The sequence below is a fragment of the Lontra canadensis genome, unplaced genomic scaffold (assembly GCF_010015895.1).
Source record: "Lontra canadensis isolate GAN:19392208 unplaced genomic scaffold, GSC_riverotter_1.0 scaffold23, whole genome shotgun sequence".
Lineage (NCBI taxonomy): Eukaryota > Metazoa > Chordata > Mammalia > Carnivora > Mustelidae > Lontra > Lontra canadensis.
In genome coordinates this window covers 14615787-14641924 of record NW_022631017.1, presented here as the reverse complement: position 1 = coordinate 14641924, position 26138 = coordinate 14615787, and the positions used below count along the sequence as shown (strand labels likewise).

General features: G+C 36.4%; 1 pseudogene; it reads left to right on the top strand.

Annotated features, from left to right (window-relative positions):
* Nucleotides 1-900: 900 nt before the first annotated feature.
* On the top strand, nucleotides 901-26138 carry LOC116870359 (annotated as a pseudogene).

Here is a 26138-nt window from a genome sequence, read left to right as displayed (position 1 = left end):
AATCTTATTGTGCGAGTAGTTTATTTGAGAAACTGTCTTCTTTCTAGTGCATTTGTCCTCTCTATAGAGACAAAGTAGCAGGCCTTGTCTCTTTGGCGTCTTATACATGAACAAGTAAGTCAGGAAAATGTAACTGCTAGTCAGGTCCTTAGCAAGGTTACCAAACAACCAGCTGGCTCAACCAAAAATTTTACCCAATTTTCAGAGAAGACAAACTAGATAAAGCAAAGCAAATAGTCAGGTTTACTAAATATGCCGTAAAAGATAATAAAAAGCATTTCATGTTATTTTTTTATTGGAAACTTAAATCTATGCCTAAAACTTTCAACTTAAAATCACTAAACTTATATTCATCCATCCATCATCTTCACTTTTTTCCCTATAAAATAGGAAATGCCAAAACTGATCCTTTATCCTGTGCACTAAGTTTACTACTGATGAAAAACAAATCCATTATTATATGAGAATAAGAATGTAGAGTAAAATTGACATTGTGAAGGTAGACAGTGAAAAATTTACGTAGCTTTCCACGTCCATTATTCTCTTTAGACGGGAAAAGAAGGAAGCTCACTATGGGCATATGTGCAGAGCCCTCTCCTCTTCCAGGTCATCATATTATATTTTGTTTTCAGAACTCACAAGATTTGCAGATTCCCACAACACAGGACAGCAGTCACCATCCCATGCTCATCCTGTCCCAAATACTGTTTCTGAATACTGAAGACACAGCAGTGCTTCTAGTCCTCCTGGACTCCCAGATTGTAGATGCCTACCCCAGAAGCATGGCTGGCAGAAGCCAAGATTGGTAGGGAAACAGCAACAGAGGTATTAAAATATACATCGAAGCCAAGACTTTCCCACTGGTGCAGGTGCCGACAGCTGAGCTAGGGCTAGGCAGCCATGTCCGTGCCTCTGACCCTGACATGCAGCAGGTCAGCTCTCCTTGCTAGTCAGTGCCATTTGAGGGATGATGTTGCCGTCGTGCTTGCAACAGAGAAAGTGATTTTTTCTTGCTTATAAAAACAGATCAGGATGTCCTGAAAGTCTTTTTGATAGCTTGTTTTGCCTTTAGGAAAGGGAAAAAATACAGTTTATTTTTAAAGTTTATCATTTTAAATACAACAAACGCTTTTTTTAAAAGATTTTATTTATTTATTTGAGAGAGACAGCACAAGCAGGGGGAGAGGCGGAGGGAGAGAGAGAGAGAAAGGGATAAGCAGACTTCCCACTGATCAGGGAGCCCAATTAGGGGCTCAATCTCAGGACCTGGGGATCATGACCTGAGCTGAAGGCAGAACTTGACCCACTGAGCCACCCAGATGCCCCCAACAATGCTCTTTCTTTTTTAAGTTAAAATATACCCCCCAAAAAAAGGGCAGAAAAAAACATCCATATTGCTAACAAAAATAATAAAGCATGAGGAAATATTTGTGATCAAAATTATGTTAATGGACTAAAACAAGAAATGAAGTCACTGGTTCTGCTCTTGCTTCCTTCATTTCACATTCAAAATTGACAGAAATCAGATGGAAAGTCACCCTTCAAACACAAATGGTAACATTTTGGTATAATTCTTTCCAGTCTTCTCTGCATGTATTTTTATTTTTATTTTAAAGATTTTATTTATTTGACAGAAATCATAAGTAGGCAGGGAGACAGGCAGAGAGAGAGGGAAGCAGGCTCCCCGTTGAGCAGAGAGCCTGATGCGGGGCTCGATCCCAGGACCCTGAGGTCATGACCTGAGCTGAAGGCAGAGGCTTTAACCCACTGAGCCACCCAGGCGCCCCTCTGCATGTATTTTTAAAATCCAATGGCAATACATCATGCAAACAATCTTTCCCTCTTAACCATTTTTTTACAAGTCCCTAGATAATTGTCTCCAGTTACAGCCCTTCAGCATTCTCCTCAACTATGGTGTTCTCATTCCTTATTATTCTTTATAGTTTGGCCATGTGGTAATATATCAGTAAATATAATACAGCTCAATTTTGCCTCGATTTTGAACTCTATATAATGGACTCCTATTTTATGTATTCATTTGTGGCTTATTTTCCCTCAACCTTTCTTTTTGATATTTACCCATGTTAGTCGATGTTACTCTAATTCATTCTCAATGCTGTACAGTATTTTATCATACAATTAATCCACTGTCCATATTGCCCATTCTACCATTCATGGAATTGAGGTGGGCTTCTGTTTTCTGCTACTATGGACAATACTGCTATGACTATCCTTGTACATGTTGTCTTCTGTCACATAATCTTCTTTATTTTTTTTCTTTTTCCATACCTTTTTCTTTTTTTTTCCAGATGTAAAAACAATTCTCAGCTTGCAGACCGTACACAACTGACCTCAGGCTAGACTTAGCCCATGTATCATAGTTTACCAGCCCCAGCTGTACTGGACATGGATGTCCAGGTTTTTCATATCTTTTTGAGTCAATTTTATAGGTGACATTTTTCTAGAAATGTGTTCATCTTTTTTTTTTTAAAGATTTTATTTATTTATTTGTCAGAGCGAGAGAGGGAGAGAGAGCGAGCACAGGCAGACAGAATGGCAGGCAGAGGCAGAGGGAGAAGCAGGCTCCCTGCTGAGCAAGGAGTCTGATGTGGGACTCTATCCCAGGACGCTGGGATCATGACCTGTGCCGAAGGCAGCTGCTCAACCAACTGAGCCAACCAGGCGTCCCCATCTTTTTAAATTTTTGACATATTAGAATAAAACTGTTCATAATGTCCTCTTATCATTTTAATTCCTGCAACACTGAAGTTATGCCCCCTTTTCATTTCTAATATTATTTGTCTTTTTTCCCCATTTTTTTCTGATCATACTTGCCATAAGTTTATCAATTTTATTCATCTAACAAAGATCCAATTTTTGTCTCTGTTAGTCCTTTCTAAGTAATGTTCGTTTGGTACCTCACTAATTTCTACTATTATTTTCATCATACATTTCCTTCTTTCTTCAGGCTTACTTCTTTCTTTTCTAACTTCATCTCGATGGAAATGCATAACAGCAGCTTTCAGCCTTTCTAATAAAAGTCCTTAAAGCTATGTATTTTCCTCTAATAATGCTTTTGCTATTTCCCATAAGTTTTTATAGACATTGCATTTATTATCATTCAGTTTTACATATTTTCTAATTTTATCTGATTTCTTCTTTGGTATATGACTTATTTAAAAGTAAGTTTCTTAGTTTCCTATCTGCAGGATACTTTTATTTGTCAGATAATCTTTTATTAGAATTTTCTACATTAATTTTTTTTTTAAGATTTTATTTATTTGACAGAAAGAGAGAGAGATCACAAGTAGGCAGAGAGGTAGGGCGAGGTGGAAACAGGTTCCTGCCAAGCAGAGCCTAATGTGGGGCTAGATCCCAGGACCCTGAGATCATGACCCCAGCCAAAGGCGGAGGCTTAACCCACTGAGCCACCCAGGTGCCACTCTAGATTAATTTTATTGTGGTAAAATAATATGGCCTGCAAAATGCCAATTGTCAGCAAGTTTTTGACATTTACCTTAGGGCAAAGTATGTAGTCAATTTTTTAAATGTTTCATGTGTGTTTAAAAAAAATTGATGATTTAGTTGTGAAACACCTTGATCACTTTATTGTATATCCATTATTCAACTCTTCTATATCTTACTTTTTTTCTATATTTGTCAGTTACTGAAATAGGTATATTAAAATCTCTGAAAATGATTGACCGTTTTTTATTTATTTTTATGCTTTTTGACTTAAAATTATTTTGTCTGATAGAAATAATAAAGCTATACCAGGTTTCTTTTGATTCAATTTTGCCTAAAATATGTTTTTCTTCTTTTACTTTTGAGATTTTTTTTTTATTATTATGCTATTAGTGTTTATCTTGTAAGCAGCCTATATCTCAATTTTACTTTGTTTTGTGTATAATCCAGCCTAATAATATTTGATTTTTTCAGGGAAACATTTATCTACTGATACTTGAATTTCTTCCTATCCCTAAATTTTAACATTTATCTTGCCTTTTCTGTTTTCTTTTCTCTTTTTTTGTCTTACTTTAGATTACAGAATATTTTATCATACTATTAATTTGAAAATTACATACACATTCTATGTGTCTTCTTCTGATTACAAATTTTAATGTGCATAGTTAACTTAGCAATATTTAAAGTTAATCAATCTTTTCTTTCTATCTGAACAATACAAGGCTCTTTGAGTACTTCAGTTCCATTTAATCCCCTCCTAAATTTATATATTATTATTATCAAGCAGTTATTTTAATATTTTTGTTTAATTTTTACTCCACAGGGTAAGTTTTTAGTACAATCAAATATGGTTGTAGAAGCTTAGATTTACTCTCATATTCACCACTCTCTCTGCCTTTATTTATTTATTTATTTATTGCATCTCAAATCTTCTTCTATTTGTTTTCTGCCTGAAGTAAAACATTTCAGACTTCCTTTTGTTAAGCCCTGATGGATGCAGACTTGTTCAGTTTGTATTGTCTAAGATGTCCTTACTGGATCCCCATGTAGAAGCAACCCTGCATTGCTCCTGGTTAACAGGAGATGTTTTTCTATTTAACTCCACATCATGGATAGGTCCTCGACATTTTTATCTTGGTCCTAGAGTCGCAGTCCAAGATTACTACCCCAAAATGCAGATTAAAATCCAAGTTCACCTGGTTATACAAACACCCCAACTTCAAATCTTTGCTTACTTTCCCAGATTCCAGATCTTATTTTCCTGACTTTCTAGCTCACAGATATTCTTTAAAGATTTAAAAATATATAGATACCCCAGTATTTTTTGAAATGTCAGTCAATTTATTGAATGCTAAGTTTTCATTTACTCACATAATATGAATTGAAGAACATTTTCCCATGTTATTTAACAGTCTTTGTAAATACCATTTTTGAGGAATTTATGTTACACAGAACGAATGTACTATAGTTTACATATCATTCTACTATTTGTCATTGGTTTCTGTATTTTACCACCACAAATAATGCAGAAAGGAAACTCTCTCATGAAGCAGAAGCAACAAACAAGATAAAAAGATACGAACATTTTAAAGACTTTTGATACATATTGTTGATGCATTGGCTTTTCATTGTTTATTCAAAAAAGTGAACATTTTTCCATTTTTTTTTCTTTATGGATTTAGCTATTAATGTCTCTTTTTTTAAGTTATCAGTAAGAACTCCTTTTCAGCATTATTATTTCCTCTAAAAAGATTGAATAAGAGTAAGCTGAATTAAAATGATTCGTGTGAAGCAGCCTATTAAAGTTCAATTTCTATATCCATCCTACCTCCTTACTCCTAAGCACAATGCAGTGTGGGTGGCAGCATTGTCCTAAAGTATTTGTCACAGCTCTGTGAATGGATTATCACCTTGTTTTTCATAGCTGGCTAAAACTGAAGGCTATGCATACAACAATTAAAAAAAAAAAATGAATATGCAAATATCCATATTTTTAGACATCCTATTATTATCTTGTGTCAATTCTTCTGTTCATATCTATAATAATCAAGAAAATTATAATATTGGAAGAATCCTGGATTATATTTTATGAATTGTTGTGCATGTATATAAGTAAAACAATTAGAATTAATCAGTACCTGTCCTCCTAAATCTGTGCATTTCTAAAGTTACAACCAGCCTCTCAAAGTTGCAGTCACATAGGATTAACATCTGACAGTGCCTGGCTCACTTTGGGAATCAAGCTAAAGATCAGTTCACTCCAGAAAACAGAACTTGGCCTCCTCTCAAAAGCTAGGGCCAAGAGACCATTGCAGGCAAAGAGGAAAGCCTGGGAATCAAAATCCCTTACTTTGCCCCCAGTTTGAGAGGAAAGAACGTTAAAGAAGAATTAATATCTGAATACAAAGGAAGAAAATTAGATGAAATGACTAAATCTAGTCACACAATTAGAATAGAAGCCAGTTTTTCTGAGGACTAGTCTAGGACCCTGCTCCACACACCCCGCTACCTTCTTAAGCCTTCTTTGAGCTACAAGGTCTATGACATGCAGAGGTTTATAAAATGAAATCTGTCCCCTGGTCTGGGATGGAGTAAGAATTATAAATTCACAAACCAACTACATTAAAGAGAAATTGAAGAATGACTTAAACTCGCTCAGTCTCAAATTACTTTTATTAAAACCCGTCTAATAGTTGGTGACTTTCAGAATGTATTCGAAGGTAATATAATTCTTAGTGGATCCACAAATTATATTAAAAATTATAAACATACCTGGGTGATTCAGTTGGTTAAACATCTGACTTCGGCTCAGGTCATGATCTTAGAGTCCTGGGATTTGAGTCCCATGTCTGGCCCCACACTCAGCAAGGAGTCAGCTTGTCCCTTTTCCCATGCCCCTCCCCTCTTCAAGGTCTCTCTGTTTTCTCTCAAATAAATATATAAGATCTTTTAAAAAATAAGATAAAAGATAGAGGCACCAGGGTGGCTCAGTTGGTTAAGCATCTGACTCCTGATTTCGTATCAGGTGATGATACCAGGGTTGTGCTATTGAGCTCCAAGTAGGCCTCCATGCTGGGTATGGAACCTGCCTAAGAGTCTCTATCTCCCTCTCCTTCTGCCCATACTCTCCCGTCTCTCTCTTTCTCTTGATCTCTTAAAAAAAGAAAGAAAGAAAGAAAGAAAGAAAGAAAGAAAGAAAGAAAGAAAGAAAGAAAAAGAAAAAGAGAAATATATGTATTTGTGAACTGAGAAATGAACATGTATAAAAGGAAAATGATAACTCTGTTCTACTAAAGATAGTATGCTAATTTAAAATAACACGAGCCTAGGCCAAGTTAAATAGTTTCAAAACTGGTCCATGAAACAGCCTTTAAAGATCCTATGAAATTAATTTTTAAACAAATACTTCACAGGCTTCAGTCATAAATTTAAGAATTTTAAAATAATGTACTTTATTAGAAATGCAAAAGTATATTTATTAAAGTATAATATTTGATAAGAAAATTTTACAACAGTTCATGTTAAATGGTTTAAAACAATAATTTATCATTATCTCTCATAGTTCTAAGGGTTACCTGGGATCAAGTGAGTAATTCTCACTTGGAGTCTCTTATGGAATTGCACTCAGTTGGTAGCTGAGTCTAGAGGCAGATAAAGATTCAACCTGATTAGATAGCCATGATGGGTGGATGTCAACTGTGAACTCACATGCAGCAGTCAGTTGGAATGCCTTCATGTGGTCTTCTTTATGGCTTCAGCTTCTCACAGAATAGCACCTAATTTCCAAGAAAGTGTCCCAAGAGCAAACATTCTAAAAGACAAAAAATGAAAGTTGCCAGATTAATTAAGGGTTCTCCCCAGAACAGGTGCATCATCTTCCTTCCACTTTAACCCATTGGTCAAGCAGTTACAAGTCTAAATCTGGCTCAAGGGGACAGAGAAATAGACTCTACATATTGATGTAGCAGTAGAGAAGAGCACATTTGGGGTGCCTGGGTGACTCAGTCAGTTGAGCTTCCAACTCTTGGTTTCCTTGGTTTCGGCTCAGGTCATGATATCAAGGGTGTGGGATTGAGCCCCACAACAGTGCAGTCTGCTTGAGATTCTTTCGCCTCCTCCCTGTCCCTCTCCCTCTACTCCTCTCCTTGCTCATGTTTTGTTTGGTATTTTCATTTTCATTCAGTTCAAAATGTTTTCTATTTTCTTTTTTGATTTCTTCTTTGATCTATAGGTTATGTAGAAGAGTATTATTTTTTCCAAATATTTGATGATCTCCAGTGTCTTTCTGTGTTTACTTCTAACTTAATTCTGTGGTCAGAAAATACAATTTGTATAATTTGAATTTTTTAAATTTATTGAATTTTGTTGTTTCATGGTGCAGAATATGTTGAATCTTAGTAAATTTCTCTATACATTTGAAAAGAATGAATGTGCTGTTATCTACTAGAATGTTACATACATGTCAATTAAGTCAAGTTGATTAACAGTGCTGTTCTAGTCTTCTATATATTTTCTAATTATCTATTTCTATCAGTTAATGAAAGAGGAGTTAAAATATTTCTAAATATAATTATGGACTGTCTATTTCTCATTGCAGTAATATCCATTTTTGTTTTACATATTTTGAAGTTTTGTAGCTAGATACATAAACATTGACGACTGTTATGTCCCCTTGATGAATTAATACTTCTTTATTCTTCATGATATTCCTTTCTCTGAAACCTATCGGAAATAATATAGTCAGTCTAGCTTTCTTTTGATTAGTCTTTGCATGATTTATCTTTTTCCATCCTTTTCTGTTCAACCCATTTGTGTTTTTGTATTTAAAGTGGGTTTTTTATAAACCACAGGTAATTGGGTTTAGCTTTTTATCTGACAATCTCTGACTTTTAATTGGAATATTTAGACCATTTACATTTAATGATTATTGATGTGGTTGGTTTTAAATCTACCATATTGCTATTTGTTTTCTATTTTTCACATATGCTGTTTGTTCCCTTTCTCCTCTTTCTCTTTTGAATTAACTAGGTTTTCTGTGGTTACATTTTATCTCCTTTGTTGCTTATTAGTTATATGTGTGTGTGTGTGTGTGTGTGTGTGTGTGTGTGTGTGTGTGTGTTTTAGCGGCTGCTTATGGCTTATAGTATACATTTTTAATTTATCAGTTTACCTTTGACTACTATTGTACCACTTCACATATAGTATGATAATTTTATAACAACATACTTTCATTTTTTGTATTCCTGTTTCAGTGCTATTGTTGATGCATATTTTTCTTCTATATATGTTATAAACTCCAAAAAACATTATTGCTATTTTTGCTTAAGTCAATTTTTAAATATTAAGAAATGAAGTATTTTATATGTAGCCATATAGATATCATTTCTAGTGCTCTTTGTTTCTTTGCATAGATCCAACTTTCTATCTGCTATAATTTTTCTTCTACCAGAAGGACTTCTTTTACAAGTGTAAATCTGATTACATCACTCTTCCAGAGAAACTCTTCAATGGATTCCAATCACACTTAATATCAAACCCAAAATTCTAACTGATGACTTACTGGATTCTCCATGGTCTAGTCCCAGGCTACCCTTCAGAGTTGAATTTTCCTCTCACTCATTCCTTAAGTCTTCTTCAGTCAAGCCCCCTGCCAAGTACAGGCTTCTCTCAAAACTTTTACAGTTGCTCTACCCTTTATCTGGGCAGCTCTTTCCCAATTTATCTCCTGTCCTGCTCTCTCATTCCATGGAAATCTCTCCTCTAATATCACATCATCAGAAAGGACACACACAAATTTCATTTCTTAAGCTTTATATCACTTTATTTCCCTTCAGAACACATAATACCACTTGAAATCATATTATGGTTTTTTTGTTGATTATCTCTTAGCTCCATCATTAGACTTAGGCTCCATGAAAATAAGAATTTTGTTTTGTTCACTTGCATATCTCCAGTGGTTTGAACAGTGGTGGCTGACACATAGAACTGGCTTAGAAAAAAGTTGCCCTTCAACAACTGCCTGAGTTTATTCTGATAACCATTATTATCTTATATCAAACAAATTCTGAAAAAGGGGATTTAGAGTAGGCTGGATTCTGGAAAGAATTCAAGAATAATACACAAGTTTGGCAATCTTGAAATTGCAGTTCCTTTTCTATTAATCCAAATAAGCTAGCTTTTAATTTCAAAGCTACAATTAAGGTTCCACCTCAGGGCAATAGAGGGTAAAGAACAAAGGGCAAGAGAGCCTTTTTTCTTCTTAATTGCTCCTCATCCTCCCCAAGCCCTCAACATTTATTGAGCATATAAAGGCATTAGGAAGGAGGGAAAGGAGGAGAGGATGAAGTGCCAAACTTCCTTGGAAGAACGAAGGAGCTGCCAACCTACCCCTACTCCCACCATCATAACCTGACAGCTTCAAACAAATTTGAGTTCAAGGATTTTGGAAGTGGATAAAATTTGTGAAGCTGCTCCATGTTTGAGAGGCTTGTTCAATTACTTTATACATTCAACTGGCTATGAATTATGACCCAGCTGAATGACCCAGCACCAATATCTTCTGTACATGGTACCTATACCCATCATTTCTGTGCTCTGGATCCCCTGCTAAGACAAAGGGATATTATTTAGTGTTATATTATTAGTCTCTAATTCATATTTAATATTTTTGGCTTACACCACTCTCAGTCATCATTTTCTATGACTCATAGAGATAAGTTTATGCTGTGTAAATTCTGTCTAATGCAAATAACTCCCTATTTTATGTTTTTTTTCACCCACAAAAATATCCATACTTATAATCAGAGGAAAGACCATTACAAACTACTATGGTAGTAAATTTGGGGTAGGGTTCCATAAGCAAGAATTACTTCCCAAATTCCTTTTACTGCATCATGCTTTCATAATTTATATGTTTCAGAAGTATTATGCAAAGTAACTGCAAGAAATAAAGATACCATTGGAATCCATTTTTTCCCTAAGCTCTAGGAATATTCATGATTACAGTAAGAATTAGATATTTTGACTCCTCTAGTCTTTGTTTATACAGAAATTGTCTAAAACTAGTTCTGTACAATCCACAGTTCACTCATGAGATTACTTTGAAGATTAAAAAACAGTGCATGTGAAGAATTTAACATATAATAACCATTAATAAATATTAAGTATTATTGATTAATAAATGATGGTTTTCCATTACATAAACTTAACTTATGCAGAATATTACAAAGTAATTTTTGAGACACTCCTTCCAGTTTCACAAACCTAAATTACAAGGAATTGCTAGTCAAAACAGTATATGATTACTATGAAGGACAATAGGATAAAGTACCTTTTTTAGATACAACAATAATTTTATTATTTCCTCAGTTTATTCTACAGTGAGAGATTAATAGAAATGTCTTTCATTCATCCAACAAATACTGAATGATCCTGAGCATCTAATATAGAGCAGGTGCTGGAGCATAGTAGCAAACAACACAAGCAGTTTCCCTGTTCCCATGGAGGTTGCACTCTATCATGAATGAAAAATATTAAGTGCATGACTTACAAATGTGATGAATACTAACAAGGAGAAATGTAAGCAAGTAACTGGCTCTTAAACTAAAGTCGATCTGGATCAAGAAAGGATTCTTTGAGGAAATGACATGACTTGCTATTTTACCTAGATACATAAAATTGCATGCCTTTTGAGATTTTTAAATACTAGGAACTGAAATTTCAAACTTACATTTATAATTGTACTAAAGTCATCTTATGCAGTAGTTAGATACGGCAGTTGCTATCTGATTATGGTTTATAATTAAAACTACCTTGGGAGGGGCGCCTGGGTGGCTCAGTGAGTTAAAGCCTCTGCCTTTGGCTCAGGTCATGATCCCAGGGTCCTAGGATCAAGCCCTGCTCACTCGCTTGCTCAGGGCTCTCCGCTCCGCGGGGAGCCTGCTTCCTCCTCTTTCTCTGCCTGCCTCTCTGCCTACTTGTGATCTCTGTCTGTCAAATAAATAAATAAAATCTTTAAAAAAAAAAAAAAAACTCTCTTGGGAAAACTCCTTAAATTACCCCCCTAAAATTCAGTGCATATTGTAATATTTCTATGCTATTGACAATATTGAATTTTAACTCAGCCCTGTGCTCCTAGAAAACAATGAAGGTTAAGAAATCCCCTGTTCCTTTGTGTTCCAGGAAATGGGAGGGGAAAGAAGGACCCTTCCCCACATGACTTAAATAAGAATTACAGATGGCCCATGGTTACCTAGAGTGAGACCAGACAATGTGCTTCCAAATTCCCATTCTTTGCTTCCTAAATGATCAGCAGACCTGCCCATCCCACTGATCAATGTGAACAAAAGCTAACCAAACTTGGGTTAAACCCCTCTTCTTTCCCAAGTTCCTGAACTTGGGTTTACTGGCTTCTTGAGTCAGCACACAACCCTCCTCAAACAGGCTGGTCTCAGGGTAAAACATTCTTTGAACTACCATCAGATCATGCCACTCATCTACTTCTCCCCACCTAATTATGTCCAGCCTATTCCTCTCTATAAAATAAAACCAACTTTTTTTGTCCCACTTGTGAGAAGCTTGCCTTCCCCATCTCACAATAATCCCTTCAAATAATGTATTTACTAATCCAGATTTGTTTTTCATTTGACACTAAACACTGGACACCATACAGAATCTTCAGTAAGTACAATACAGCCAGGTTTTATACCAGCATTTGAAGAGATTAATGTTTTCTCAGTTGTTCAACAGATAAAATATTTTGTTGGTAATGGGGCACAAAAAGTACATGCTTTCCGACACTATAATCAAGAAAAGATCCTGGCATAATAAGAGCTCTGAGAGTACCTGAGACTGAAGTAACAGCACAGGCCAGTCTTCTCTTCCCTTCCACCCCCCAGTTCATGCCAAAATACATGCTCACTGAGTGGGATGACTGGTGGAAACCTCCCCAACTCCCAGAATTTTTTCTTCCTTTTCTTTTCTTCCCTTTCCCTTTTTTTCTTTTTTGGACTGCATACATATTCTTGAATTCAGAAAAGTGAAATGCAAGTGGATTGTCTTTTCCATATTCTAAAACACTATGATAGAAAGGGAGACAAAAGAAAGAAAATGTAATGAAATCTCATCTATCAGGAACCCTTAGAGGATGTGTCACTCTGAAATGTTGAAGATTTTGTTCACTTAAACCTCTTTATAGAAATCTTTCTGAATCGTATTGCATATCTTATTGCTTTCTTCAACAAAGTACTCTAAATATAACTTAACTTTTTCTTAAATGATGTACAATCATCATTATTTGAAAATGAAATTCCACTCTAGTGTAACGTAATGATGCCTATCTGGCCTGCTGTGGTGCATAGGACTGTGTATTGCTGAACTTCCTATGTTCTTTTTCCTTCTTTTCCTTCTCCTCCCTCTCACCTTCCCTCCCCTTCTCCCCCCTCCTTCCTCTCTTCTTTCTTCTTCTTTTGTGGCTACTGTCTTCTTTCTGTTGCAAAAGGTCCAAGATTTTTTTTCACCTCTGTCATTTTATTTGCCTGTGAAAGGAACTCTTCCCCCTTTCAAATGCTGTTTTTTATATGCTTTAGATTTGGAAAGAGGTGGAGGAAAGAAAGAAATTTCCATACTTCTAGGACCTGTTCCAGAGTGTTCCAACTCTCAGGGAGGGCTCCAGGAGTTTTTCTATGTAAGAGACTATTTATCTATGAATAAATAGTGTAAACTTTGGCATTTTGATCTAGTTGTTCCCACCTTGGCTATGCAGAGCTCTCTTTATTTCCTGACTTCCAGCCATGTTCCAAATGTCAAAAAAAGTAAAATATGCAGAAAAGAACATCTTAGAAGAGCACGGTGATGATAGGGTGAAAGCTGTTTTTTAGAGAATTTGAAACACCAGGCTGACAAATCATGTGAAATGATTTTATTGGAAAGACCAATTCCCGCTTAAGTAATACAATTTCCAAATCCATATTTTTTAATAGATAGAAAGATCTGGAAATATGATTTAATGGAAAATAACACCAGAGTTGGAGCAAAGTTCTTGGTTCAAAGTAAAGACCTGTCATGTATTAGCTGTGTAACCTTAAACAAGTGATTTATCTACACTAATTTTTAGTTTCTCAACCATAAAATAGGAGTAGGAATTCTTGCACTACACATAAGACAGTGCTGCTGTCAAGATCACAAGTAGTAATATTTTTAAAGTGGCTTATAAACTGCAACAGTATTAAAAGTAAATGGTCTACCTAGCTAACGCCATCTGTCATGGACCAAGTAAAGTATCTATTCACAGGTTTTCTGTGACTCAATCCTATCATATCCTCCATGGCAGTTTCCCTAAATTCCCTGATGATACAACCAGCTAGAGCGGCATTTCTCAAATATTATGTTAACATGTATTATGAAATGCAGATTCAGATTTGGAAGGCTGGGAATCAAATGGAGATTTTCTTAACAAGCTTCCAGATGCAAATGTAACCCACCTGGAGGCAGTTTTTTACTGGCCTCTAGTTTGCTAGAACTGCAAAACCCCAGCTTCACCCAGACCTATAGAAACAGAATCTACATTTAGCAAGATGACCTGGGATTTGCATGCACCTTAAAGTGTGAGAAGCACTTTCATAGCTTATAGTAGTGATTCTCAAAGTGAGAAATGAAAATTCGCAAACCCTCTTCTACCAGACTGCGGAGATCGCAGAGGGAAATGAGGAACAAACTACTGGAAACTGGAAGAAAGGCGATCTTTCTTATAAAGTGGCAAAGAATTTTGCTGAATTATGTTCTAGTGTTTTGTGAGGGGTAGAACTTTTGAGCAGTTGGACCTTAGTGGAGGAGATCTCTAAGCAAAGTACTGAAAGTGCAACTTGGGTCCTCTTTACTGCTTTAGTAAAATTCAAAGAGGAGAGAGATAAATTGAAGAAGGAGGAAGGGAGTGTTAAATATATAGGAACCAAAATTGGAGATTTGAAACATTCTAAGCCTACTCATATTGCAAAAGAATAGAAAAGCTTGTTTTGAAGAAAATGCTAAGGGTGTGGCTGAGCAACCACTTGATGAAGAGATAATATATGTGACTCATGGATTTAACTGGTCACCTCAGCAGAAGCCAGGAATAGAGATGAGATTATACCAGCAGAGATATTACCAGTTTGGACCAAAGGGGGCAGAGAAAGTAGAAGGGAATGAAGGAAGGCTGTCAGATCTCTTAGATTCTATAGGATGAAACCATAGAGCTATTTGGCTGTAAATGCTTTATCCTTCAAGAAAAGAGAAAAATGGCCCTAAAGGTGATTCAGAGATCATCAGGGTCACTAACTCAATTTCAGCAAGTAAGATGACCTCTGCCTAACATGCAGATGTGACCCCTGATTAGGATCCAGAAGTCAGGGCATCAAACTGGGGAGGATTATTTTTGAGATTTAAGATCTAATAGAATTTGCCCTATGAGGTTTTCGACTTGCTTGGGATCCATCATCCCTTCCTTATTTTTCTCCTTTTTGGAAGGAGAATGTCTATCCTATGCCTGTCCCATCACCATACTTTGGAAGGACATAACTTGTCTGGTTTCACAGGTTCACAGTGAGAAAGAGGAATTTTGCCTCAAGATGAATCATACGTCACATCTCACCATATCTGATTTAGATGATATTTAGGTGAGACTTCAGACTGTAGAATTTGGAGTCAAAGCTGGAATGAGTTAAGACTCTGAGGGCTGTTGGGGTGGAATAAATATGTTTTTCGTGTAATAACGATGTGACTTTTGGGGTACCAGGGGAAGAATGCTATGCACTGAATTGTGTCCCCCAAACTCATTTGTTGAAGTCAGCACTGTGACTGTATTTGGAGATAGGGTCTTTCAGAGGTACTTAGGATTAAATGAAGTCTTAAGAATGAGACCCTAATCTAATAGGATTTGTGGTCAGGGAAGAGATCCCCCCCTCCACTTGTATGTGCACCAAGAAAAAACCATGTAAGAACATGATGAAAATTCAGCTGTCTGAAAACTAGGAAGAGAGCCCTTACCAGGAACTTTATCAGCCAACACCTTGATCCTGGACTTCCCAGTCTCCAGAATTATGAGAGGTAAATGTCTGTGTGTAAGCCATCCATTCTGTGGAATTTTGTCATAGCAGCCTGAGCAGACTAAGACAGTAATCACAAAGAAAGGAGATATGATGAGATGTGAAGGATGTGTAGGAGTTAACTATGTGAAGGGAATAGGGAAAGAAGAGAGTTCCAGAGGGAGGGAACAGCAGATGCAGAAACCTAGAGGTAGGAAGAAGCAAGGCACATTCCCAGAGACTAAAAGAAAGAGGATTTAGCTGAGTAGTGGGACAGTGTGCAACATGATCAAATTTTCTTTTAAGATTTTATTTGTTTATTTAAAGAGAATGGGTGTGTGTGAGGGAGTGGAGGGGCAGAGAGAGAGGGAGGAAGAGAATCTGAAGCAGACTCTGCTCTGAGCATGGTGCCAACACAGGGCTTGATCCCACAGCCTCAAGATCGTGACTTGAGCTGAAATCGAGTCAGACCCTCAACCAACTAAGCCTCATGATCAGGCTTTCCACATGATCATATTTTATAATTAGAAAAGAATGGGATAGAGAAGGGGAAAAGTGCAGGTAAACCAATAGGTTGTTTTAGTCCCAGTGAGATATAATGGTGGCTTAGACTAGGGTGTTGATGTTGGTGGTGATAAAGCTGGAGAGAGGTGAATAGACTCAAGGGATACTGGGAAGGAAAACCAATAAGATTTAGTGGTGGATTAGACGTGGGGTAGAGAGAGAGGGATTGTCAAGGATGTACCCTGAATTTTTTTACTTGTTCAACTGAATAAATGATGTTGTCATTCACTGAGCATATAAGTTGTGTCTATTAAGATACAATTAACATATGAAAGATATATAAGTGAACTCTGACTATGTAAGTGCAAAGAAATGGAGGAGAAATGCTGTCATGAACTCACCAAATCAAAGGCTGCCGGAGCATAAGACCCAGAAACCAGACAGGATTCAAAATAGGTCCAGAAGTCCAGGAATCAGTAGTAATGGGTGTCTTTTGACAAGAATCATATGGCCAGAATACCCCTGACATTGCAAGAAACATGCCACCATAACCACACACGAATTCTCATCCTATCTTCATTTATATGCTCCGTTTCAAATTTACACTCCAAGGTAGCAGTGTCTAATTCACTCTGTCATATGCCTAAGTTTTGTCTTCCATGTGCAGGGGAAGAGAGGAACTGACATCTTCAAGCTTGTCAGTGGGAGGTGGGGCACTTATCCTTCCCAAGACTATATTCACCAACGTCTGCCCCAATAGGAATGTGGTAAAATTCTAGAGAGTGGAAAAAAAAAAAATGTACATTATGGTCCATACCTTTGGCGGACCAACATTCACTCATATACTTCTTCCCAAAATTACACTTCCCAAAAGGCTGTTCCTCATAACATAATCTATATGTTACTTATACCACAAAATACACTTCTTTTCCAAATGAAGATAATCTGAAGTCTCTCATTACTCTATCCAGTTACAAGTCTATGAACTCCAGGTAATGTCTCTTCCTCCTCTGGTTTCACTGTGATACATATTCTTTACCCTGAAAGCTAAATTTCAGGATTAACCATCACTGATAAGCCATAAATATTTTATACTCTATTACAGAGTATAGAGAAAAAAAAACTTCACCAGACCAGTAGTTTTTGGTTGGAGAAATAAATGAGATCTTAAGAGATAGTCCTTTTATTCAAACCCCAAGGATTCTGTGATCAATTAGTCACCTAGCAAAGATGCTATACCCACCCCCCATTTTATACTTTGCTGTCATTATAGTAATAGGCCCACCATTCCTCCAGTGGTAAGTAACCTGTTTGGCTTCTACCATTTTAGGGACCTACTGAAATCAGGAAACCCATTTCTATTTTAGCTTCTCCCACAGCCTCTAAAGAACAACCAGTACACCCCTTTTGTAATATGCCAGAGCTTCAATCACAGCAGATGTCTCAAAACCCTGTAAATGGAATGTCTTCTAGGACTGCTTGAGGAATGGATTTAATGAACAGGTGAACAGGACACCTATGATAAATCAAATCCAGTATTCCAATCTCCCAATTATTTGAATTATTTTCTCTACATTATTCTAAGACATTTCTGGCATCTCAAGTTCATTTGTAAGTCTAGTATAGTGTTACCCAGCCCAGCTTCTTTCCATCACACAATATCAGGAATTAGGAATCTCCTGAAAGTGAACTCATATCAATAATTATATTCAGCCTAATCTAAAATTGTTTCTCCATCTTTGGTCATATATGGTAAAATTCTATTATTATATATGTTCTCCAAATTACTGCTGATGTGAATTGGTAAAATCCTCCAATATTTTGATGTCTAAGCCTTCTCTTTCTGGATTCACTTCTATAATGGATGTCCTGGGGCTTTCTGTGTTCTAACTCTGAATACAAGTCTGCAAATAATTCTAATTCCCTCTAGCAGCATGACTGCCTCATTTAAGGGAATAATGGTTTCATGTTGATTCCATAAACTCTGTGTATCCTTCTAAAAAAATCCCTCCCCCACTTTATTGTTGACTGAAGAAGACCAGTAATGCTTTCTATTATTTGCACTCAAAAACATCTTATAAAATCAAAGAATTTAGAGCAAGGAAGAAGAGTGTTACAGAAAAGCATGAAAGCCTCCTTGATCTTATGGGAAGGTAATCTGGAAGTTCATGCTATACAATGACCAAAAAGTAGTTAAATTGTCATCTTTGGTCACTTGCACTCTGGTACCCAATAGGGATAAAACCTAGGGGGACATTGCTGTCACCCATGAAGGATTTGACCACGTCAGTGACCATGGGTAGAAGTTAGGGTTTCTAATAGCATTAGAAATCTTAAAAAAGAGATAATTAAATTCAAATACCTAAATGTTTGGTCATGGTATGAACTAAAACCTGGGAATGTCTAGTGACTATTCTGGAAGTGACTGTTCCAGTTCTGACTAAAAGAACCTTACATCTTGGGGCGCCTGGGTGGCTCAGTGGATTAAGCCTCTGCCTTCGTCTCTGGTCATGATCCCAGAGTCCTGGGATCAAGCCCCACATCAGGCTCTGCTCAGCGGGAAGCCTGCTTCCTCCTCTCTCTCTCTGCCAACCTCTCTGCCTACTTGTGATCTCTCTTTCTCTGTCAAGTAAATAAATGAAATCTTAAAAAAAAAGAAAAAAGAACCTTTCATTTCTGGCAAAATCAGACTTTCATCAATCCCAGCATGAATTCTTTTGGGCTTGTCACAGATTAATGTCCTTCTATCTAGTTCTCACATGAAAATAAGATTGTGAACAAGTGGTAGCAAAAGAATTCGGATGAGGGCATAGGGAAAGCCCCCTCCCAAATAAGTACCTTTGTCTTCAAAAGCAATTCTTACTTTCCTGACTGGTTAGGCTTGGGAAATCAATAAGAACTGAGGTCATTTTGTAGGCCCCAGAGCCACAGAGGATCATAAACATCTTGTAGGAGGAATATTCTGGCCAGAACACCAGAACCACTACAGCAGAATACCATTATTGCCATCAAAGCTTGGAATAAACCGACATCTTTGCCTTTCAATCTGTTACTTGAGAGGCAGAGAAGCAATACGAAAAGCCTTGACCAGGTGCTATGAACTGGCTGCCTTGACATTGGAGAGGATAAAGACCAGGTTGTTCTAGATTCAGTAGTGAAAAGTTGAGAATTTCCCCTTCTCAGGACTGAGGAGTCTCACCAAAACTGGAAAGGCAATGTTGGAAGGAGGAGAATCTGAGAGGCACATGGCAATTAGAGATATGTTGAGATTAAAATATAATTGAGATATAATGAAAAAGAAGTAGGGAACTAGATCTACAGATCTAAAACTGTGAGAGGCCTGGACAGAAGTGTTAATTTGAAAATATCTTGTATATTGGGGTGCCTGAGTGATTCAGTCAGATAAGTGTCTGCCTTTGGCTCAGGTCATGATCTCAGGGTCCCAGGGTCAAGCCCTGAGTCAGGCTCCCTACTTAGCAGGAGGTCTACTTCTCCCTTTCCCTCTGCCCTTCCCTCCACCCCTGTCATGCTCCCCGCCCCACCCTGCCAACTCATGTGCACACGTATGTACTCTCTCTCTCTCAAATAAATAAAAATCTTTAAAAAATATATCTTGCATATGTATGTAAGAATGAAGCAATGATTCTGAATGACATGTGTTAGGAAGACAGTGAAGATTAAGAGGACGTGAGGTTCTAGCAGTCCCTTAAGGACATGCCTACATTTAAAGGTTAAAAAGAGGATGAATAAGCAAGAAACAAAGAATTGATCAGAGGTGTTGAAAACCAAGAGATGGTTATGTCACAGAAATCAAGGGAAGAATGTTTCAAAAGCAGGGAATGATTAAGATCAGTGAATACCACTGAGAAGTGAAGTCAAATGAAAATTCAAAATTATTTCAGGAACTTATGATGTGGAGGACATCGGTGACCTTCATTAGAGCTTGTTTTCATGGAGTGACGAGGCTAGAAGCCAGACTGGAGTAGGTTGAGCAATGAGTGGGAGGTGAGGAATTGTAGACAGCTGGTGTCATTAACAACTACTTGAAGAAATGTGGCTGCAGAGAGAGAGGACAGGGTAGTACCTGAAGGGAAGGGATGGTTTCTTTTTTTTGTGGAGTCTTTTGGGTCTGTTTAGTTGAAGAAAATTAATTGTACCTGTTTTTTACATTTTTTTATTTTTTATATTTTATTTTATTTTTATTTCCCTGTTCCAAAATTCATTGTTTATGCACCATACCCAGTGCTCCATGCAATATGTGCCCTCCACAATACCCACCACCAGGCTCACCCAACACCTCCCTCCCAAAACCCTCAGTTTGTCTCTCGGATTTATTGTATTTGAAATCAAAAAGGAAGAATGTAGAAGGCAAGATGAAATACACACAAGAGAAAAACCAATAATAAATAGTGTAATGTTACGAAGAAAGTGAAAGGCTTTGAAGTACAAAGCTCAGGGGGTGGGTTAGTCTCAGGCAGGAGGGGATAGTCCCTCTAACGTAATGAGATGAGAGACCCTGTGCAGAACTGTGTATTTTGTGTTTGAAATGGGAATGATGAGGGGGTTCTCAAAAGCTGGCTGCTATTTTCTCTGTAAAGGAAGAAAAGCATCTGCAGAGCATGGAGGTGCTAGAGTTGAGTGTTTCGCCTCCACATTATTGACATTTTGGACCAGACCATTCTATAGTATATAGATTTTTCCTGTGTATTAGGGGATGTTGTACAGAACCACCTCACCCCTGCCCTTCCAGCTGTGACAATCAAAACTGTCTTCAGACATTGCCCAAGGTCCCCTAGGGGCTGGGATTGGGAATTACTGGGCTAGAGAGCATAGAAGAAAAAGGAGAAGGTCTGAAAGTGTTGTGTAGGGTGGAGAGTAAATTGCCCAAATAGATGTGGGAGGCTTGAAAGCCACTCCTTCAGGCCCACCTGAAGTTGGATATGGATTCTGGTGCAATCAATCCACCACACTGTGCTTTTTCTACCAAGACCTGGCATCTGGGGCACAGACACTGAAAAAATAGATGTTTGCATTCCCCAGGGATTAAGGTTTTTGCCAGAGAAATGTGATGAAAATACAGAGGGGAAAAAAGGTTTAGGATATTGGCAACATATTTATTGAAATTATGAATCACAGAATCTAAGCAGGTTGGGGGGCAAAGGGCAAGTGAAAAAGTTAACTTTTATAGAAGAATGTTGTAGGGGCACCTAGGTTGCTCAGTCAGTTAAGCGTCTGCCTTTAGCTCAGGTCATAACTGCAGGGTCCCGGGATCGAGCCCCAGGAGGGTGGCTCCCTACTCATTGGGGACCCTGTTTCTCCCTCCCCACTGCCCCCCATTCATTCTCTCTCTCTCTCTCTCAAATAAATAAAATCTTTTTTTAAAAAAAAGAATGTAATAAGTTTAGGAGCTAGAAATGAAGTTTTGGCCTAAACATCTTTGAGACACACAGATGCACACGCACACACACACACCCCACACATTTATTTCAAAAACAGTGTTACATCATCATGTCTTCCTGTACTAAATGAAGGAAATGAGAATAAATAAAAATAATAAGTTCCATTTACTTTGTATACCAATTTCAGCACATTGTTTCTCTTGAACTAGATCTGAAAGCTGCTGCAATTGTCCATTTGCATTTCAAATTTCCAAGTCCCTTATTTTGCTACAGGTAATACATAAAACAGGGAGGCACTAAGGAAATGACAAAGGACTCTGTCTTTACTTAAGATTGCTCACCAAAATGTCTTGAAATGCTGTTGTAGAGCAGTGCCCAGAATTACATATTTATTCTTTAGATATTATCAGTAACAAGGAAGATGAAAATTAACAACAAAATGTACGTTGAGAGGTGGAAAGAACCAATAAGCCAGTTTCTTTTAACTGTAGATAGCATGAGAGGGGTAAGACAAAACAAAACAACAGCAGCCAAAAAAAAAAAAAAAAAAATCCAGCAACCCTGTTTAACTTTTTATTTTTTTAAAATTATTCTTATTAACATACAATGTATTATTTGCCCCAGGAGTACAGGTCTGTGAATCATCAGGCTTACACATTTCACAGCACTCACCATAGCCCATACCCTCCCCAGTGTCTATAACCCAGCCACCCTAACCCTACCCCACCACTGCCCAGCAAACCTCAGTTTGTTTAGTGAGATTAAGAGTCTCTTATGGTTTGTCTCCCTCCAGATCCCATCTTGTTTCATTTTTTTCCTTCTCTACCCTTCATAACCCCCCGTCCTGCCTCTCAAATTCTTCATATCAGGGAGATCATATGATAATTATTTTCTCTGATTGACTCATTTCACTCAGCATAATACCCTCTAGGTCCACCCACGTTGTTGCAAATGGCAAGAGTTCACTTCTTTTGATGGCTGTGTAGTATTCCATTGCATATATATACCACATCTTCTTTATCCATTCATCTAGCAACCCTGTTTTAAATTGAACTAAAAACTTCCAAACAAAGAGGAAAGAAAATCATAACCCTAACTAGAAAGTAACTACATCCAATCAACCAGACGGGGTTTGGAGAATTTCAGTCTCCAAAGAAGAGCGGAAGAGGCAGCATAGCACAGCCAATGCTGAGGAAAGTCCTCTCTGACTCGTTCAGATAATTCTTTCCACAGAATTTCCAAATTTCTGAAGCTTAAAAAAGAAATTGCACCTGAATGTCTAGCTGTTTTACAGTTCTATTCTAAAAGTTTTTGCCCTTATGTGTGTGTTTTGATGACAAGGAAGATATAAAATATATTAAATACGATTGTCTATGAGGAGAGAAGAGTTGGCTTCTTTTTTTCCTTCATTTATCCCCAAATTTTTACAAAAACACGTCTCTGTACTAAAATAAAAGTTACCGCATTTTTAATGATTTGGCATCAAGAGAAAGTAAAGAAATAAGTAGTGAGCATAAACAGAAAACTGTAGTGACTAGAAAGAGAGAATCAGTGATAAAACGTTTTTCATTTCCCATTTATTTCCATGTTTTTAAGTGAGAAAATTTAGAGCTTTAACAAAAGCATTACACATCTGCCCTCAAGGTCAAGTGGCAAAGACAGATATTACTCACCATAAATACAGTTTTTAAAGGCAGGACAGAGGAGAAGGGAGGCAAAACAGGAAAAAAAAAAAAAAAGCTTATTTGAACATACTGAAAGAGAGAACACAATTCTGCTATCTTATGAGCTATGTATAAACACACTGTTACTATAAGAATTTTCAGTTTTCTTCTTTTTGTTGGTCTATATCTCCTGAATTTTGTACAGTAAATATGTATTATATTTGTGATAAGAATACAAAATTTTACAAATACAAAAGGAAAAAGCAATTTAAGAGAAAAAATGTAAGTTTAATGGGAGTATGAATACCAGAAGAAGTGAGAAAAAAATAAAAAAATTATCAGGATGTCCTGGTTTTTATTATTTCTTGAAGGCATCCAGGATAATGGTTTTTATTTTGGTAGGATTAACAGAACATGGAGGAGTCATATATAGATTTTGCTATTAATTTGATAATACATCCTATTAAATATCCATAATTTCTTTACAAAATAGAATAGTCAATTCTTCAAAATATTTTTCATTTAAAGATATTAGTGATGACAGGTGGGTAGATAGAATAGATACAAATTCTATCTATCTGGTCGTCCCAGTGATTATTGTACTAGAATTCTGATACTAGGTTCTCTAAGTATTTAATAATAATTAACTAACATTAATAAATAATACTATTATATTAACAATTAAAATTATTTTACTACAGATATTTTATTGAATTCAAATCATATAATTTAATATTGAATGGATCATAACAGATATTTAACTAATATGACATAATTAATATTATTATTAACAGTTGTTATAATACCTTATAGTTTTCTATATGCATACAATATATTTTTTCTGATATGCATGCAATATATAATTTGATCTTCACAACAACCCTTTCAATTAGGAGTCCTCACAATTTTACAGAAGAAATTGAGGCTAAATGTTTAAATAATCCACAGAAATGAGAGCTAGTTTTAAAAATAGGTCTTTGATTCTTAATCTAACTCTGTTGCTCCTGCATCATTTTGCTTCATTTAAGCTGCCTACTCTGAGCCAGTTAACTTCTCTTGGAAACATTTTGTTCACTACAGTGCCGTGAAGTACAGTTAACTTAATAGTAATTTTCCACATATCAAAAAATATGAATGTTATTCCTTGTCTACGTTTTACTTAATAGGAAAGAGTGTGGAGTATAGAAGTGATTCATAACTTAAAAACATTCCCTTGGTTTGACTACTCAATAAAAGTATGTGTTTCTCAAGCTGAGGAATTCTAGCATTTTCCTCTGTGGTCTTAAAAATGCTTCTTGACTTTATATTCTCTACTTACTACTTTTCAAACTTCAATATTTAACAATATTATTTAGTATGATGTCAACTTCATTTGTTTTATTATTTATTTAATTAATTAATTTTAATTATTTATTTTGCTTAAGGCATTCCATGGTTCTTGAAAAAGATCTTTTGCAAGCTTGTTCTGAAAGGAAAACATTCTTTCTATAACAACTTTATTCAAATATAATTCACATACCATAAAATCCACCCAATTAGAGCATACAATTCAATATCTTTTAACATATCCACAGAGCCATGCGACTGTCATGACAATTAATTTTAGAGCATTTTTATCATCCCCCAAAAGAAATCTTGTACCCTTTAGTGGTGACCTTCCACTCCCCAGGACCTCAGCTCAAGACAATCACTAATTTACTTTCTTTCCCTATAGATTACCTATTTTAGACATTTCTATAAATGGAACCATAGCATATGTGGTCTTTTGTGACTGCAGTCTTTAACTTAGCATAAAATTTTCAAGGTTCTTCCATGTTTCAGTTTGTGTCAGTACTTCATTCCTTTTTACTGCTAAATCATATTTCATTATATGGATATACCATATTTATCAGTTGATGGACATTCATGTTGCTTCCATCCTTTACTATTATAAATAATGCTGCTATGTATTATGAGTAGTGCTATTATGAACAGTCATGGACAGATTTTCATGTACACAGATATTTTCACTTCTCTTGGGTATATACTTAGCGCTGGAATTGTTGGTAACTCTGTATTTACCCTTTTAAAAGACTTCCAGACTATTTTCCAAAGCAACTGCACCATTTTACATTCCCCCCCTCATCAGCCATGTATGTGAATTTAAAACACTTTTTCAAGGAGAGGGAAATGTGATGCTACATATAATTGATAAAATATACTTAATGGAACATTATATATAGCCTATTAGTTAATTGAAAAGTTTCAGAAATTTACATTTCCTAACTTTCTTCTTATAGAAATTTATTCTACCTTATGAACACATATGGAATAAAAGAAATTAGCTCTAGCATTACTTAAGTAAACTAAATTCCTTATAATGTCTACCTACTTTTAAGAATATTGAAATTAAATTCTTGATAGATATATATGTGGATTTCAATATTAAGAATATAAAATGGGCTTTCTTTGTCTCATCTACTGTGAGAATAAAGACCATTCTCAGCAGTTAGACTATTGACATTCCAGAAAATGTTGACATCACTCTGAAGGGATGCACTGTTATTGTGAAGGGCCCCCGGAGAAACTCTGCAAAGGGACTGCAGTCACATCAATGTAGAATTCAGTCTCCTGGGAAAGGTAAAGAAGAGGCTCCAAGTTGACAAACGTGGGAAATAGAAAAGACCTGGCTACTGTTTGAACTATCTGTAGTCATATACAGAAGATGGTCAAGGGTGTTACACTGGGCTTCCATTACAAGATGAAGTTTGTGTGTACTCATTTCTGCATCAATGTTGTTATTCAGGAGAATGGTTCTCTTGTTGCAATCCAAAATTTCTTGGGTGAAAAATATATCCACAGGATTTGGATGAGGCCAGGTGTTGCTTGTTCAGTATCTCAGGACCAGAAAGATGAGTTAATGCTTGAAGGAAAATGACATTGAACTTGTATCAAACTCAGCTGCTTTGATTCAGCAAGCCACAACAGTGAAAAACAAGGATATCAGAAAATTTTTGGATAGTGTCTATGTTTCTGAAAAATGAACAGTTCAACAGGCTGAGGAATAA